We start from the raw sequence: 16,749 nt of genomic DNA on the forward strand, positions 1-16,749 counted from the left end.
ACATAGTAGTCAGGTAGTCTCAAAAAATTAATGAGATTGAATAAAATACTAACATGCTAACAGTTGGTATACTAGACTGTATTAAAAGTGCAAGTTGAGTACGGAAAGGCAGACCAATAAGGATTACACATCATCCATCCAATGTAATCAAGTACTCTTTCAAAAGCCTAATGAGAATGGCTAAAATGCTAAAATTCTAATTAGTTTGCAATGACAATAAACGTTTGAATTCTAAACATGTAGCAAGATATAAAAATCCTAAAACCCTCCAAAATTTTTCAATACCTCTAAAGTTGCATAAAACGTCAGAGTTCGAACCATGCCAGATATCACAACATGAGGCTTTTTTTATTTGTTTGCTTCATCTATTTTTGGTGAAAAAATATTCCAAAATGAAAAACCTGCCAAAGTGAATCAGTGCATATTTTGCATGAGCTCCCTTCTCAATGATGTTGCTGCACAATCATTTTTGTTGTAGCCTGGCCCCGGCATCATGCATTGTAAATGGCTGTAGTAAAATATGCACTGGCTGCCATTTGTCATCACGGCAGCCCCAGCGAGCTCTGCACTCTGCCACCGCGAGTCGCGGCGACCCGGCGGGACCCGTAAAAGCCTTTTTATGCTGCCACTTTATTGGGAATGTGGAAAGCAATAAGTTACACGGGAAACATATGGAACGCTCAGATATGGATCAGCACTCACCCCTCACGAGCGTTCATTGCCAACGGGGGAGTCTGCAGCTTGCTTGCTACACTTGTAATTCGCTTAGTTCACATTGGTGCAAAAAATATTGGTTTCATTACACGGGCGGGAATATAAAGCCCTCAGTCAAATTCCCCAAGAAATGTTGAACCACTCAAATGCTAACAATCAATGCTAGAATTTAGCATATTACAGTCAAGCACCGTTTATCGTGGGGGATACGTTCCAGAGCCATCCACAAAAGGTGCAAATTCATGCTAAATGTAAAAAGCCATTATTTAAATACATTACAAGGTAGCAACTTGATTACAAAAAGGCAGAACCGATAAGAATTGCACATCATGCCCAGCTGTCAGGTATTCGTTCAAACAATAATGAGATAAAATGCTAACGATTGAGATACCGATATAGTAAGATTCCTACTTGAGTACTGAAAGGCGGACCCATGTGAATTGTACATTGTTCCCTGTGGTCAGGTACTTTTTTATTTCACAAGGCTCGTGCCACTGAATAACATGCTAATATGCTCACATTTGGTTAGCTAACACAGAGCAGGATAGCAGCAACCCGGTTTCCGTGGCCGGGCGGGACGAGCTTAAATCTCTGTGTTACATAACGACCCTCAGGTCCACGCTTTAATCAGCGAACAGACAGCGGGACAAATAATCACATGTATAACTTTTCGTCCTCGCATCCAGCTATCTGACACGCAGGTGGATTAGCGGCCCAGGTGGTCCACATAGACGTAGAGGGGGTGATTGTGTTGAAAAAATTAGACAGAAAAGCCACTCATTTCGCGCCTTTAGCAAACAAATGAGGGAAAATCACACAGTATCAATCATTTGATGGATTTGAGTGCTTTGGCAGCTGCTTGGCTCACAGACAGACAAGACAGACAGACAAGGGACATGTAGAAAAGTCATCTAATTGAATTGTTTCCTGAGGGACACGCACACACTTAAAACACACACACGCGCGCACACACAGGAGGATTTAGCAGTGAGAACAAAACATCACGGTGGCGATAAATTGGATTGAAAAATCCCCTGCAGCATGTGACCCCAAAAGGAAGGAGTGCACGTTTCACATCAAAATAATGCGTCGCTAATTGCATTTGTTTACATAAGGGACAATCTGTAAAATGGCTGGGATGCATTCGAGACTGATTCAGCTAAGCTGCAGCGAGTGGTTAATAAAGGGGAGGCGGTTTTAAGATGACCCCCTGCTGAAATTCAAGTCAAAAGCTGAGACGAAAGTCAGATGACGACAAACCATTCAAAACACGAGTAAGCATACAACCACGTGTTACTAGTGAGGCAAAACTACACTAGTTGACATTTGTGAGCTACTAGTACTACTAGTGAAGCACGAGATAACTAGAAAAATGCCACTGGTAGTACTAGTAGCACACAGTTGTCAACTGTAGAGCAGTTTGGCCTCCTCGTAGCAAGACAGTCATTCTACTAGCTGAATTGTCTTACTAGTGAGGACAAAGAGATTACTAGTATATGGGCCTTAAGCTGGATATCAAGGATATCAAATAATTGCTCAAACAAGTTCCTATATAGCATTTAATGGATATCCTTGATATCCACCTTAAGGTCCATGTAGTCATACAGCTTTCCATACATACCTAGTACTGTAGTTGGGTCTAGTAGTGTTACTAGTGCAGCACAACAACAGTAGTTGACTAGAGAGGTTTAATTGCAAACCAGTAGGCCATAAGTGGCACTAGTAGTGGAAAAACATTACAAGTAAGACAGTCAGACACTTGTACGACTGTCTTACTATAATTGTAGTAGTAGGCAGAACTATGCACTAACTGGCAACTGTGTGCTGCTAGTACTATGAGTGACATTATAAAATTCTATTAGTTCACATATAGCGCTTCACTAGTAGTACTAGTAGTGCGCAGATGTCAATTAGTGCACAGTTTTGCCTCACTAGTAAAATGCAGGTGTCCTGCTTGTTTGTCCCACGTATATTAGTGGAAGGCAGTATTGGGGGGGGGGGGGGGTTACTAGTAAGACACAGAACGACTGTGTTTTTCTCTTTGTGAGTCCTTGTCCTTCTACTAGCGCGCTGAATTTTCTTACCAGTGAGGACAAAGAACATACCAGTACATGGACCTTAAGTTGGATATTGGATATTGAATACATGCTCAAAAGGCTCTCCATACATGCCCGCTAGTTAGACCGAGTGGTGTTAATAGCACAGCACAGTATTTTACTAGTCAGATATAATTGTGTACAATAGTAGGCCAAAAGTGGCACTAGTTGTGGAAAAAGGTTACTAGTAAGACACAGTCGTTCTACAATTGCGCTGAATTGTCTTCCTCCTGAAGACAAAGGGTGTACAAGTACATGGGCCTTAAGGATTTTACAGTACATAAAGGATATTGAGTAAATACTCCAACGGCTTTTAATAGTTAAACTTGCATGACATAATGTCATATGAATGGAAGCAGCTAGCGCCACCTGGATCTGTTCAGCCAACCCATGAAGTGTCATTTGATATGTAGCCACAGCGCTATGCCTCCGATATGCTTTTATCACCCTAACGGAATACAACATAACATGTTAGCATTATAATGGGAGTTTAACCAAATTGTTTGCCGTCCGCGTGGGAATGCACACATCGCCACCGCCGCCGCCTTGATCCACTGTTTTTGTTCTATTAGAGACTGATTCAATTCTAGATATCCACTAGCAGCGTCAGGACAAGAGGCAATTTCCAAGCCTTTGTTGCGCTACAAATCAAATCAAGTATCCCGTTGAATGTAATTCCACAAACATTCTCCGGAGGATTGCGCCGGAGGGCTTTTCCTTTCTTAATGTCAGTCCAGTAATAGTGTGCAGCGATGTAGATAAACCGCAGCGTTAATGTAGCAAAGCATTATGGTTTTAATAAACCTCCCATGTACAAGAAGATATGATAAGTAAGATGCAAAGTCAGACGCTAAGGTGGTCAATTTTTGCCATATACCCTCGGCTGAAATTCCACAACAGTATACAGCGGAACCTTGGCTTACTAGTTTAACTAGTTCCGTCACTGAGTTTGTCACTCAATTTACTTGTATCTCAGTTATGAGTGAGGGCAGTTGTTGCGGAAAATGCAAGTTTGGGGATGTGTGAATATGCCACAATCAAAACAACAACGGTGGACCACAGTTGAAGGGGAAAAAAATACTAACCCACAACTATAGCATTACCATCTAAGCCAAATCTGGTCTGCCACATCATTTAATGTGGCACACGAAAGCAAATCATGTGTGTCGGCTTCCTGTTTCTTGCTAAAATACCAAAATTACACATAGTTTTAACCTTTAATTACATTGGGAATTGAGAGCCTTTTTTTGTTACCAGTTCTCCTTTTAAAATAAAGTGAATAATAATTGATAATATGAGGCAATTATACATTTCCATTAGGGCTGCAATTAACTTTTTTATTTTAGATTTTATTAATAAATTAATCTGTCAACTATTTTTTGATTAATCAATCAATCTGTTGAAATAACAATACATTTCCATCCTTTTTTTTTTTTCCAAAACAGGACATTATTTCTAATTGACAGTTCAGAAAATGAACAAACATTAATTGAGCATGATTCAGGTCCTGGTTTGGTCTGTAATATCCGTATGAAAAATAGGCAAAAATATTGATACTTGTTTTCCAAAGTAAAAGCAGGTGTTTGCAAATGTCTTATTTTGATTAAACAGAAAAGATAATCAGTCTGCTTTCATGGAGTACTACAGAAATCGGAGAATATTTACTGTTGAGAGACTGAAATTTGGAGGATTTGTACAATTTTATGTTAAACAAGGTCTCTAAACAATTTATTAGTTATCAAAATAGTTAATTATTTTGATAATTAATGAGTTCTCAATGAATCAATTACTTGTTGCACCTCTAATTTATAGTAGATGGTTTCACAGTCATAATGGTCGGCCCTCTGAGGGAAACCATAACTACGATGTGGCTTGCTGCAAAAATGAGTTTGACACCCCTGACTAAACTAATGAAAGCAGTAGTCTGTAAAAAGAACAGTAATGATGGACCAGAAAAGAAGTTGATTTAAAAAGCCATTTTGGACATTGGTTTTAGATTGCTTAAACGCTTGAAAATGGTCATCCGTGAACCATTCTGTTCATGCTAAATGGTAAATGGACTGCACTTATATACGCTTTATCTACACCATCACAGTGACCAAAGCGCTTTACAAAGCCTCACATTCACCCACTCACACACTCATTCATACACCAATGGGCGACTGCTGCCATGCAAAATGCTGCCAGGCCCACTGGGAGCAAATTAGGGTTCAGTGTCTTTCCCAAGGACACTTTGAAATGCGAACAGTCGTAGCCGGGATTCGAACAAGTGACCCTTTGGTCACTGGATGACCCGTTCTACCAACTGAGCCACCGCCTCCCCTTCATATACTGTACATCACAGCCAAATCAATAATGGTGGACCACAGAAAGTTGAAGCCATTAAAAACTTTCATTTTAGACCAAGATTTACATACCCAAATGAACATTTGGATGCTTTAAAATTATGGCGTTAACATCTGAACGCAAATGTGTGTGGGGGGAAAAAAAAGATCATGTTGAAATATATCACAATCAGAACAATTGAGGTGGACCTCAAAAAGTTGAATACGAATTTGTTTTTAAAAAAATGTCAATTTGGACCGCCCCATTTTTGGCCCAAAAAATGCAAACGTGGATGTTTTTAAATGATAGCGTAACCGCCTCAACCCTTGAAAACAGCAGTAAACAAACATGCATGCAAATATGCATTCAAAACAACAGTGGGTCAAAAAAAGGGGAAAACTTTAACAGTTGACCACAAAAAGCTCAAAACAGATAACCATTTTTTGGTCAACCATGTTTTTTGGACCAAAAAATGCTTATATTTGAATAATTTGAAAAGATAGTATTAGCATCTAAACCCATGAAAATGCTAGGCTCTGAAAACACAGGGTCTTGCATGTTCAAATACCACACAATCAAAACAATAATGGTAGACCACAGGAAGTTGAACACGTATTAAAAAAAACATCGTTTTGGAACTGAAAATGCAAATATTTGGACAAAATGATAGTGTCACCGTCTAAAATCTAAATTCTTGAAAATTCTCGTCTGTAGAAAAAAAAAAGAAGAAAAAGGACATAGTGAAGCATGTTGGAATAGTTACAATCAAAACAATAACGGTGGACCACAAAAAGCTGAAAATGGAAACATGGACCTGAGAACAATAAGTGACCATTTGAAAACAATAGCTTCTAAGTTAGGATATACTCTTCAGAAAGTAACGAGTGAATCTAGTGTGCAGTCTGGCAGCTGCGCTCCATGTCACTGTGTTGCACCCTGCCACAAAGCAAAGACTGGTCGCTAGCAGACGAGGCGTTGCCACGTTACCTGCCGTGCGATCGGGTGACCTCTCTGCAAATTTCCCTGGAGAAATCCTCTTGTGCCCTAACAAATGACACTTCAATCCAAAGCGGGGTGCCGGAGAATCCCTCAAACTGACTCCCATCTACGCCACGGGGAAAATTTTAACTTTAAGAATGCAACGCTAGGGCTGTGAGGCGGAATTACGAGAAAAAGCAACAACAACGCGACGGGATAATGCAACGCCAACACCGGCGGCCCCTGACAGACGCAGCAGATGTGTTCAGTGAGCCGCAAGCAGATAAGCAATTAATCCCAGTCTCTCTTCGTAGGTGTTAATTCTGCGGCAATCAGCCCGAGTGCTTTTTGATTAGCTCATTATTACCTCGCGCACACTCCTGGAAACTCAAGTCACATTTAATTAGCACTGCCAACCCAGTGGTGACCAATATTGCTGCAATTAAATCATTAGGAAACGGCTGTGGCCGCAGCATCCTCCTTGGGATGCGAATGCGTTATTAAGGAGGAAATTATACAAAAAAAATCTGCACATGCTGTTTTTCTAACAAGAAAACCATAATGGAATATCACATTGTTACTAACTAAATAATGATCCATCTATCTTAGCCGGCACGTATTCTTCTACTCTGCTGGGACTACGGTTTCTGAGCCCTATTTTCTCATTGTACTTGTTACACTGTACATTGCTTGTCTATTGACTGGTCATGATGTTACTCCACCAAGATTGAAGGCGAGAGTTGGTTGGTTGGTTGGTTGGTTGGTTGGTCGGTCGGTCAGTTGGCTGATAGGTTGGTTGGCCGGTAGGTTGGTTGGCTGGTCGGTTAGTTCGTTGGTTGGCTGATTGGTTGGATGATTGTGTAATGATCAGTAGTTTTTGTAATTCTTGTTTTCTTCTGACCCATGTTAATGTCTTGTCTTGCTTGTTAGGTTTTCGTTTCCCACCTGTTCTCATCAGCCCGGTCCCTTATGTCTACCAATCAGCTCCCTCCAGCCACTCGTGTCATTTTGTTTCTTTCAGTCTGTGTCTGTTCACTGCTCTAGTTTTGTCTATCCTGTAGTGGTGGGTGTCGTGTTTCTTTGTTACTTTGATTGTTGATTATCTGGGATTTGGTTTAGTATTTAGATTTTCCCATAATCCTTGTTTGCCTTTTTTGTGTTTGTCAATAAATACTTTTCTGACACTGCTGTACTTCTACCTTGCCTCCCTGTTTCCATGTTCATGGTTCCACCATCTTTTGCCACCAAGTCTAACACGCAAACCTGCAAGTCTGACAGGTTGGTTAGTTCAAAAGATTACAGGGGAAAACTACAGCAGTGTGAAAAGTGGTTGCTTATTTCATAACCCCCTTTGAGACTCCCCAGGGTGCCGTTATATAATTTTGACATTATGTATTATTGTAGGCAAATTGCATTTAAAAAAGTTTGTCATGAACAAAATAAAATAAAATAAAGACGGTGCCACCTTATATTCTGCAATATATCCATGGATCATGTTGAAAATTATGAAATATTATTCTTCCATTTATGTACTTAATGTGAATGTATTTTTATTTTTGTATAATTGTAATTAGTAACACAAATGTTATATACAGATCATACTATATACATTAAGCTTCATAAATATACATATGAATCAAGAATGTCCATTAATTAGATTATATATTAATAATTAGGATATAATATTTGTAGTAAAACACCGATGAATTAATATAATTTAAAATCTGTTGCTTTTGGTGTTGTCTTGTTAAAAGCCATTGACGTAAGCCAGTTAAGGTTTTAAGTGAACTTCTGCTATTCATTTGAAGAGCGAACAGGAGGAGGGAGTTACTCAAAGCTGTCTTTTTGAAGATAAGATGAGCAAACCTGTGCAATGATGTTTTCCATCCACGTGCCTCCGTCACGTCATCAATTGCCCTCCGCATGAAAGAAACCCTTTGCAGCTACTTAGCACGACCCCGCTGCACATTAGAGGCTGCTGTCAAGGCCTTCCTGCCCAGTGTAGGAGACGTGCCCAGCTGTAGGACGGTGTGTTGAAGTGTGCGAGATGAGTGCCACAGTAAGGCAGCGTGTATTACAGTGTGTGGCAGATATACACAGTAACAAAGTGCCTGAGCTGCATACAACATTAATGGTGAGACGCAGATGGCAGTACAATGAACTTCTATTTACTGCAGCAGATACGTAGGTTAAAATCTGTGAGAAACCATACCAAAAAAATATATATAGTTTTACCCCTCCCACACGTTTCAAACACATTTACACTTTTTGTAAAAAAAAGTTTTGCTTTGGCGGCATCTTGATTTAGTGCGGGGAAGTCTTGTGGCATCTAGCGGCAATTATAAAACATCATCATCAATTAATCGTGGATTTTTGCTATTTTGAGGCAGGGCTCGATTCCTCTCCCCGGCGAATAGCAGGAGAGCACTGTACTGTAAAAACCCATAAAAAATGAATGCTTAAAAAAACAAAACACGCAATATAGCAAAGATGCAAAATTTAACTGCAAAATAGCAGGGGAACCCTGTTTGTGAGGCAGATACACACACCAGTAATTCAGTATATTCACTGTGTACAGTCTATAGTGCGTTGTTAGTAACATTGAGAAGCGTACACAAAAAAAAAACACACACTGTACTTAAGTAAACATACTGATATTTGTGTAAAAAAAAAAAAAAGACTGGTGAAAAAAGTACTGATCCCGTAAAATCAGAGACTTGTTTGTAAATATATTATGCATGTTTGAAGATAATTGCTGAAAACGTGCCAAGACTGAGAAGTGTATAGTGCTCAGTTGTGGAGAAATAGCGTTAAACTCTTTTCCACCATGTTTTGTTTCAGTTGTGGAGAAATAGCGTTAAACTCTTCCACCATATTTTGTTTTCCAGATTTTTGGGACATGGCTAAAACGGTGCCCAGTAACGCACTTGGGGCTAGGAATGAGTTGTCCCTCTCACACTATATAAAAACTGAGTACCTTCATTCCATCATTAGCTAGCCGGCACTTTGGTGAGTTAGTTGTAATTACTTGACCCATTTCTACAACTACAGCATGCAGTTACGTAGCTAGCTAGCTACACCCTGAAAATGCATCATCCCTTGATGTCACAATTTAAAGAACAGTTTGGTATTCATTGTGTTATTCAGGCTGCTGGAATGTGTTGATATGTAAAGCATTGTGGGTTTATAACTCGCATGAAGCACGTGCTCAAATGTCTGTCACAGACTGTCCTTACCCTGAAGGGTCTCTGTTATTATGTGGAGCCACAAACCGGCACAACACCAAGTGATGTATTGGACGAATTTGCCGCCAATCCTCGGCGTCCGGGAGCCTGTTAAGCTGCGACCTAGTTGGTGGCTAGTAGTGATGTAGTGATTCCCGCCCCGGCATGTAAAAGCCCCACGATTGTGAATCCTCTTTTTTTCTACTTGTTAAAAACACTCCTCTTTGTGGTCTGTCAAATTCGTAAAACATTGTTATGAAGTTACAAGTAGTTCAAGTCTAAGTAAAAAAAGGACCAACACATAAAACAGTAATGGAGTGTAAAGTACAGACACCTGAAAAATCTACTTCATTACAGTAAAAAAGTATTTTGTTAATCCCCACCACTGGTGTTTACAGTCAGAGTGAGTGCCACTGAGTGGCAGAGACATTGAAGGGCAACACACCCATCACTTGTGCGTTTGCCTGTAAAAGCTTGCGGGGCTTTGCAAGGACGTGTGTGTACATGTGTTGACATTCTAAAAGAGGTGTAAGGTCAAGGGTCGTATCAGCTGTCGCCCCCCGTGCTCTTGCTCCAATCCCTGGCAGCTCTTTCAGCTGCTGTTTGAAAATCATCAATCTGGCGCAGCCTGGAAAAGCTGCAGTGTGGAATCGCTCTGGTCCATTCTTGTTCCTAAACCACAGTATACAGAAATACTACTACGACTGTCAATGTCAACAGGTTTCTTGGTGGAGGTACGAGGAAAACATGTCAAGGGTACAGCCAAAACGTCGGTGTACTGTAAGTCCAAGAAGCTGTTAACAGCAGACTTGACAGCGTCATGAGAAGTCTGACATGGACTGATTACTCCTTCACAAACATGTGAGGAGGTGAGACACTGAATACTAAGGTCCACTCAGAAGGGGAAGTTTGGACACAGGTCAAGGAATTACAATTCAATGCGGTGCACAATTGTATGATTGTGATCAACAGGCGGCTCTGATAAGCTATGTTCCTAGTAAGAATGTTCACAATCGTGTGTTCGTGATTAGGTGGCTCCGTGTTTAGGATAAGCAGGGAAACCGCTAGTCAGAAGACCTTGCATCCTGCTCTCTATGGATTTATGGATTAAAACAAGAAAGATTCAAAATTATTGTTTTGCTTTTTTTTGCTTACTTTTTGTTCGAAGAAACTGTCCACAATTGTGTTTGCGATCATGTGGCAACTCTTGTGTGTGTGCATGTACACACATGTACATGAACATTTTTGCCTTTTTATTGCAAGGAAATAACATCAAACCTACCAAAAGAGTAGGCTCTTCTTTCACCAGATTAAAAAAAAGGTTTGTCTAGCTTTTTCCATTCTTTAGTAATCAAGAGGTAGAACATCAGTTGGCTTTAGCAAAACGTTTTTTGGGGGGGAAAAAATAAAAACGTCAAACAGAACAGTGACATTGACGTTAATATATTTTGCTTCCGTGACACCTCAAACTATAAAACAATGTGAATTTATGTACAGATATACAACTAACAAACAGCAATGCTGACTCACCACATGAGCTCAAAGTGAACATCAGTGGCTTTTTTACATGACGTTCCTCATTCACTCCATGAACTGCGTCATCTATTCTTACAATCGCAACACACACTTTCTGCTTCAAGCGGTCGTCAATCTAATAAAACATTTTAAATTATCAGGACTCCCCCGAGGGAAATGGTCCCTTTTCCAAGTCCACAAAACACATGTAGACTGATTGGGCGAACTCCCATGCACCCTCGAGGACCCTGCCAAGGGTGTAGAGCTGGCTCACTGTTCCACGTCCAGGACGAAAACAACACTGCTCCTCCTCAATCCAAGATTTGAGTTCCCGACGGACCCTCCGCTCCAGCACCCCTGAATAGACCTTACCAGGGTGGCTGAAAAGAGTGATCCCCCTGTAGTTGGAACACACCCGCCGGTCCCCTTCTTAAAAGGGGGACCACCACCCCAGTCTGCCAATCAAGAGGCACTGTCCCCGATGTCCACGCGATGTTGCAGAGGCGTGTCAACCAGGACAGCCCCAAAACATCCATAGCCTTTAGAAACTCCGGGCGGATCTCATCCACCCCCGGGGCCTTTCCACCGAGGAGCTTCTTAACCACCTCGGTGACGTGAACCCCAGAGATAGGAGAGCCCACCTCAGAGATCCCAGACTCTGCTTTCTCGTGGGAAGGTGTGCTGGTGGAATTGAGGAGGTCTTTGAAGTATTCTCCCCACCGACTCACAACATCCCACTATACACAATGTTGGAGGTGCACTGCTTCTCAAACCTGAGATGCCAGATGGTAAACCAGAATTACCTCAAAGCCGTCCGAAAGTCTTTCTCCATGGCCTCACTGAACAACTCCAGGTTTTGCCTCAGCCATCACCAAAGCTGCATTCCACTTGGCCAGCCAGTACCTATCAGCTGCCTCAGGAGTCCCACAAGCCAAAAAAGGCCCAATAGGACTCCTCCAACATGACTGCATCCCTCACTGCTGGTGTCCACCAACGGGTTCGGGGATTGCCGCCATGACAGACACCGACCACCTTACGGCCACAAATCCGTTCAGCCACCTCAGCAATGGAGGTGCGGAACATGGTCCAAATGGACTCAATGTCCCCCGCCTCCCCCGGAACGTGGGTGAAGTTCTGCCGGAGGTGGGAGTTGAAACTCCTTCTGACAGGGGATTCTACCAGACGTTCCCAGCAGAGCCTCATAATACGTTTGGGCCTGCCTGGTCGGACCGGCATCTTCCCCCACCATCAGAGCCAACACAGCACCAGGTGGCTTACTCCCAATCATGCCTTTCCAGGTCTCACTGTCACTGCAACGCTCTCCTGAACTGCTGTTTGGTGCATTAGCACAAACAACAGTCAGGACCAGTCCCCCCCACCCAAAGGCGGAGGGAGGTTCCACTCTAGTCCACTGGGGTGAACCCCAAAGTACAGGCGCCAAGCCAAGGGACAATAACTATACCCACACCTGTTTGGCGCCTCTCACCATGGGTAACTCCAGAGTGGAAGGGAGTCCAACCCCTCTTGAGAGGACTGGTACCAGAGCCCAAGCTGTGTGTGGAGGCGAGCCCGACTATATCTAGTCAGAACGTCTCGACCTCACACACCAGTTCGGGCTCCTTCCCTGTCAGAGAGGTGACGTTCCATGTCCCTAGAGCCAGCTTCTGTAGCCTGGATCAGATCGCCAAGGTCCCTGCCTTCGGCTACTGCCCAGCTCACACTGCACCCTATGGCCCCTCCCACAGGTGGTGAGCCCATGGGAAGGGGGACCCGTGTTACCCTTTCGGGCTGTGCCCAGCTGGGCCCCATGGCTGCAGGCCCGGCCACCAGGCGCTCACCTTCGAGTCACACCTCCAGGCCTGACTCCAGAGGGGGGCTCTGATGACCCGCTTCCGGGCAAGGGAAAACAGGGTCACCTTTTCTTTTAACAACATTCAATAAACGTTTGGGAACTGAGGACACTAATTGTTGAAGCTTTGTAGGTGGAATTCTTTCACATTCTTGCTTCAACAGTCCAGGGTCTCCATTGTCGTATTTTATGCTTCATAATGCGCCACACATTTTCAATGGGAGACAGGTCTGGACTGCAGGCAGGCCAGTCAAGTACCCACACTCTTTTACTACGAAGCCACACTGTTGTAACATGTGGAGAATGGGGTTTGGCATTGTCTTGCTGAAATAAGAAGGGGCGTCCATGAAAAAGACGTTGCTTGGATGGCAGCATCTGTTTCTCCAAACCTGTATGTACCTTTCAGCATTAATGCTGATTCGTCGGATCACAGAACACTTTTCGACTTTGCATCAGTCCATCTTAGATGAGCTCGGGCCCAGAGCAGCCGGCGGCGTTTCTGGGTGTTGTTGATAAATGGCTTTTGCTTTGCATAGTAGAGTTTCAAGTTGCACTTACGGATGTAGCACCGAACTGTATTTACTGACATTGGTTTTCTGAAGTGTTCCTGAGCCCATGTGGTGATATTCTTTACACATTGATGCCAGTTTTTGATGCAGTGCCACCTGAGGGATCAAAGGTCACGGGCATTCAATGTTGGTTTCGGCCTTGTCGCTTACATGCAGTGATTTCTCCAGATTCTCTGAACCTTTTGATGATATTATGGACCGTAGATGATGAAATCCCTAAATTCTTTGTAATTGTACGTTGAGGAACATAGTCCTTAAACTGTTCGACTATTTTCTCACGCACTTGTTCACAAAGAGGTGTACCTCGCCCTATCTTTGCTTGTGAATGACTGAGCAATTCAGGGAAGCTCCTTTTATACCCAATCATGGCACCTACCTGTTCCCAATTAGCATGTTCACCTGTGGGATGTTCCAAGCTGGTGTTTGATGAGCATTCCTCAACTTTCTCAGTGTTTTTTGGCACCTGTCCCAGCTTTTTTTGGAACGTGTTGCTGCCATAAAATTCTAAGTTAATGATTATTTGCTAAAAACAATAAAGTTGATCAGTTTGAATATTACATGTCTTGTCTTCGTAGTGTATTCAATTAAATATAGATTTAACATGATTTGCAAATCATTGTATTCTGTTTTTATTTATGTTTAACACAACGTCCCAACTTCATTGGAATTGGGGTTGTATATATATATATATATATATATATAAGTTGACTGTGTACAGTTGCCGTTTGAATCTTGAATGGCTGTAATTAATGATTTTTCTTTATTGGGGTGAAGTTGGTTTGTGAGAAATTTGCCTGATTTATTATCCATCCTTCCATTTTCTGTACCGCTTTACCCTCACTAGGGTCGCGGGTGCCCCTCCTTGAGCCGTCACTTTGTCGTGGTGGAGGGGTTTGTGTGTCCCAGTGATCCTAGGAGCTAAGTTGTCTGGGGCTTTATGCCCCTGGCAGGGTCACCCATGACAAACAGGTCCTAGGTGAGGGACCAGACAAAGCACGGCTCAAAGACCCCTAATGATGACGACAAACAATGGACTTCGTTTTCCCTTGCCCGGACGCGGGCCACCGGGGCCCCCCATTGGAGCCAGGCCTGGTGGTGGGGCTCGAAGGCGAGCGCCTGGTGGCCGGGCCTGCACCCATGGGGCCCGGCCGGGCACAGCCCAAAAGGGTAACGTGGGTCCCCCTTCCCATGGGCTCACCACCTGTGGGAGGGGCCATAGGGGTCGGGTGCAGTGTGAGCTGGGCGGTGGCCGAAGGCGGGGACCTTGGCGATCCGATCCCCGGCTACAGAAGCTGGCTCTAGGGACGTGGAATGTCACCTCTCTGGCAGGGAAGGAGCCCGAGCTGGTGTGTGAGGTCGAGAAGTTCCGACTCGATATAGTCGGACTCGCCTCCACACACACCTGGGGCTCTGGTACCAGTCCTCTCGAGAGGGGTTGGACTCTCTTCCACTCTGGAGTTGCCCATGGTGAGAGGCGCCGAGCAGGTGTGGGTATACTTATTGCCCCCCGGCTCGGCGCCGGTACGTTGGGGTTCACCCCGGTGGACGAGAGGGTAGCCTCCCTCCGCCTTCGGGTGGGGGGACGGGTCCTGACTGTTGTTTGTGCCTATGCACCAAACAGCAGTTCAGAGTACCCACCCTTTTTGGAGTCCTTGGAGGGGGTGCTGGAGAGCGCTCCCGCTGGGGACTCCATTGTTCTGTTGGGGGACTTCAATGCTCATGTGGGCAATGACAGTGAGACCTGGAAGGGCGCGATTGGGAGGAACGGCCCCCCCGATCAGAACCCAAGCGGTGTTCTGTTATTGGACTTCTGTGCTCGTCACGGATTGTCCATAACGAACACCATGTTCAAGCATAAGGGTGTCCACACGTGCACTTGGCACCAGGACACCCTAGGTCGCAGTTCGATGATCGACTTTGTGGTCATGTCATCGGACTTGCGGCCGCATGTCTTGGACACTCGGGTGAAGAGAGGGGCGGAGCTGTCAACTGATCACCACCTGGTGGTGAGTTGGCTCCGATGGTGGGGGAAGATGCCGGTCCGACGTGGCAGGCCCAAACGTATTGTGAGGGTCTGCTGGGAACGTCTGGCAGAATCCCCTGTCAGAAGGAGTTTCAACTCCCACCTCCGACAGAACTTTGCTCATGTTCCGGGGGAGGCGGGGGACATCGAGTCCGAGTGGACCATGTTCCGCGCCTCCATTGCTGAGGCGGCCGACCGGAGCTGTGGCCGTAAGGTGGTCGGTGCCTGTCGTGGCGGCAATCCCCGAACACGTTGGTGGACACCAACGGTGAGGGATGCCGTCAAGCTGAAGAAGGAGTCCTATCGGGCCTTTTTGGCCTGTGGGACTCCTGAGGCAGCTGATGGGTACCGGCTGGCCAAGCGGAATGCAGCTCTGGTGGTCGCTGAAGCAAAAGCCCGGGCATGGGAGGAGTTCGGTGAGGCCATGGAGAAAGACTTCCGGACGGCTTCGAGGGAATTCTGGTCCACCATCCGACGTCTCAGGAGAGGAAAGCAGTGCACCACCAACACTGTGTATATTGGGGATGGGGCGCTGCTGACCTCGACTCGGGACGTTGTGAGTCGGTGGGGAGAATACTTCGAAGACCTCCTCAATTCCACCGACACGCCTTCCCATGGGGAAGCAGAGTGTGGGTTCTCTGAGGCGGGCTCTCCTATCTCTGGGTTTGAGGTCACCGAGGTAGTTAAAAAGCTCCTCGGTGGCAGGGCCCCGGGGGTGGATGAGATTCGCCCGGAGTTCCTAAAGGCTCTGGATGTTGTGGGGCTGTCCTGGTTGACACGCCTCTGCAACATCGCGTGGACATCGGGGACAGTGCCTCTGGATTGGCAGACTGGGGTGGTGGTCCCCCTTTTTAAGAAGGGGGACCGGAGGGTGTGTTCCAACTACAGGGGGATCACACTGCTCAGCCTCCCTGGTAAGGTCTATTCAGGGGTGCTGGAGAGGAGGGAAGTCGAATCTCAGATTCAGGAGGAGCAGTGTGGTTTTCGTCCTGGCCGTGGAACAGTGGACCAGCTCTACACCCTCGGCAGGGTCCTCGAGGGTGCATGGGAGTTCGCCCAACCAGTCTACATGTGTTTTGTGGACTTGGAGAAGGCGTTCGACCGTGTCCCTCGGGGAGTCCTGTGGAGAGTGCTTCGGGAGTATGGGGTACCGAACCCCCTGATACGGGCTGTTCGGTCCCTGTACGACCGGAGTCAGAGTTTGGTCCGCATATTCGGCAGTAAGTCTCATTGGAGCAGATCGCAGCCGAGTGTGAAGCGGCTGGGATGAGAATCAGCACCTCCAAATCTGAGACCATGGTCCTCAGTCGGGAAAGGGTGGCATGCCATCTCCAGGTCGGGGATGAGATCCTGCCCCAAGTGGAGGAATTCAAGTATCTTGGGGTCTTGTTCACGAGTGAGGGAAGAATGGAACGGGAGATCGACAGGCGGATCGGTGCAGCGTCTGCAGTGATGC

Source organism: Phyllopteryx taeniolatus, chromosome 3 (assembly GCF_024500385.1).
Source record: "Phyllopteryx taeniolatus isolate TA_2022b chromosome 3, UOR_Ptae_1.2, whole genome shotgun sequence".
Taxonomy (NCBI): Eukaryota; Metazoa; Chordata; class Actinopteri; order Syngnathiformes; family Syngnathidae; genus Phyllopteryx; species Phyllopteryx taeniolatus.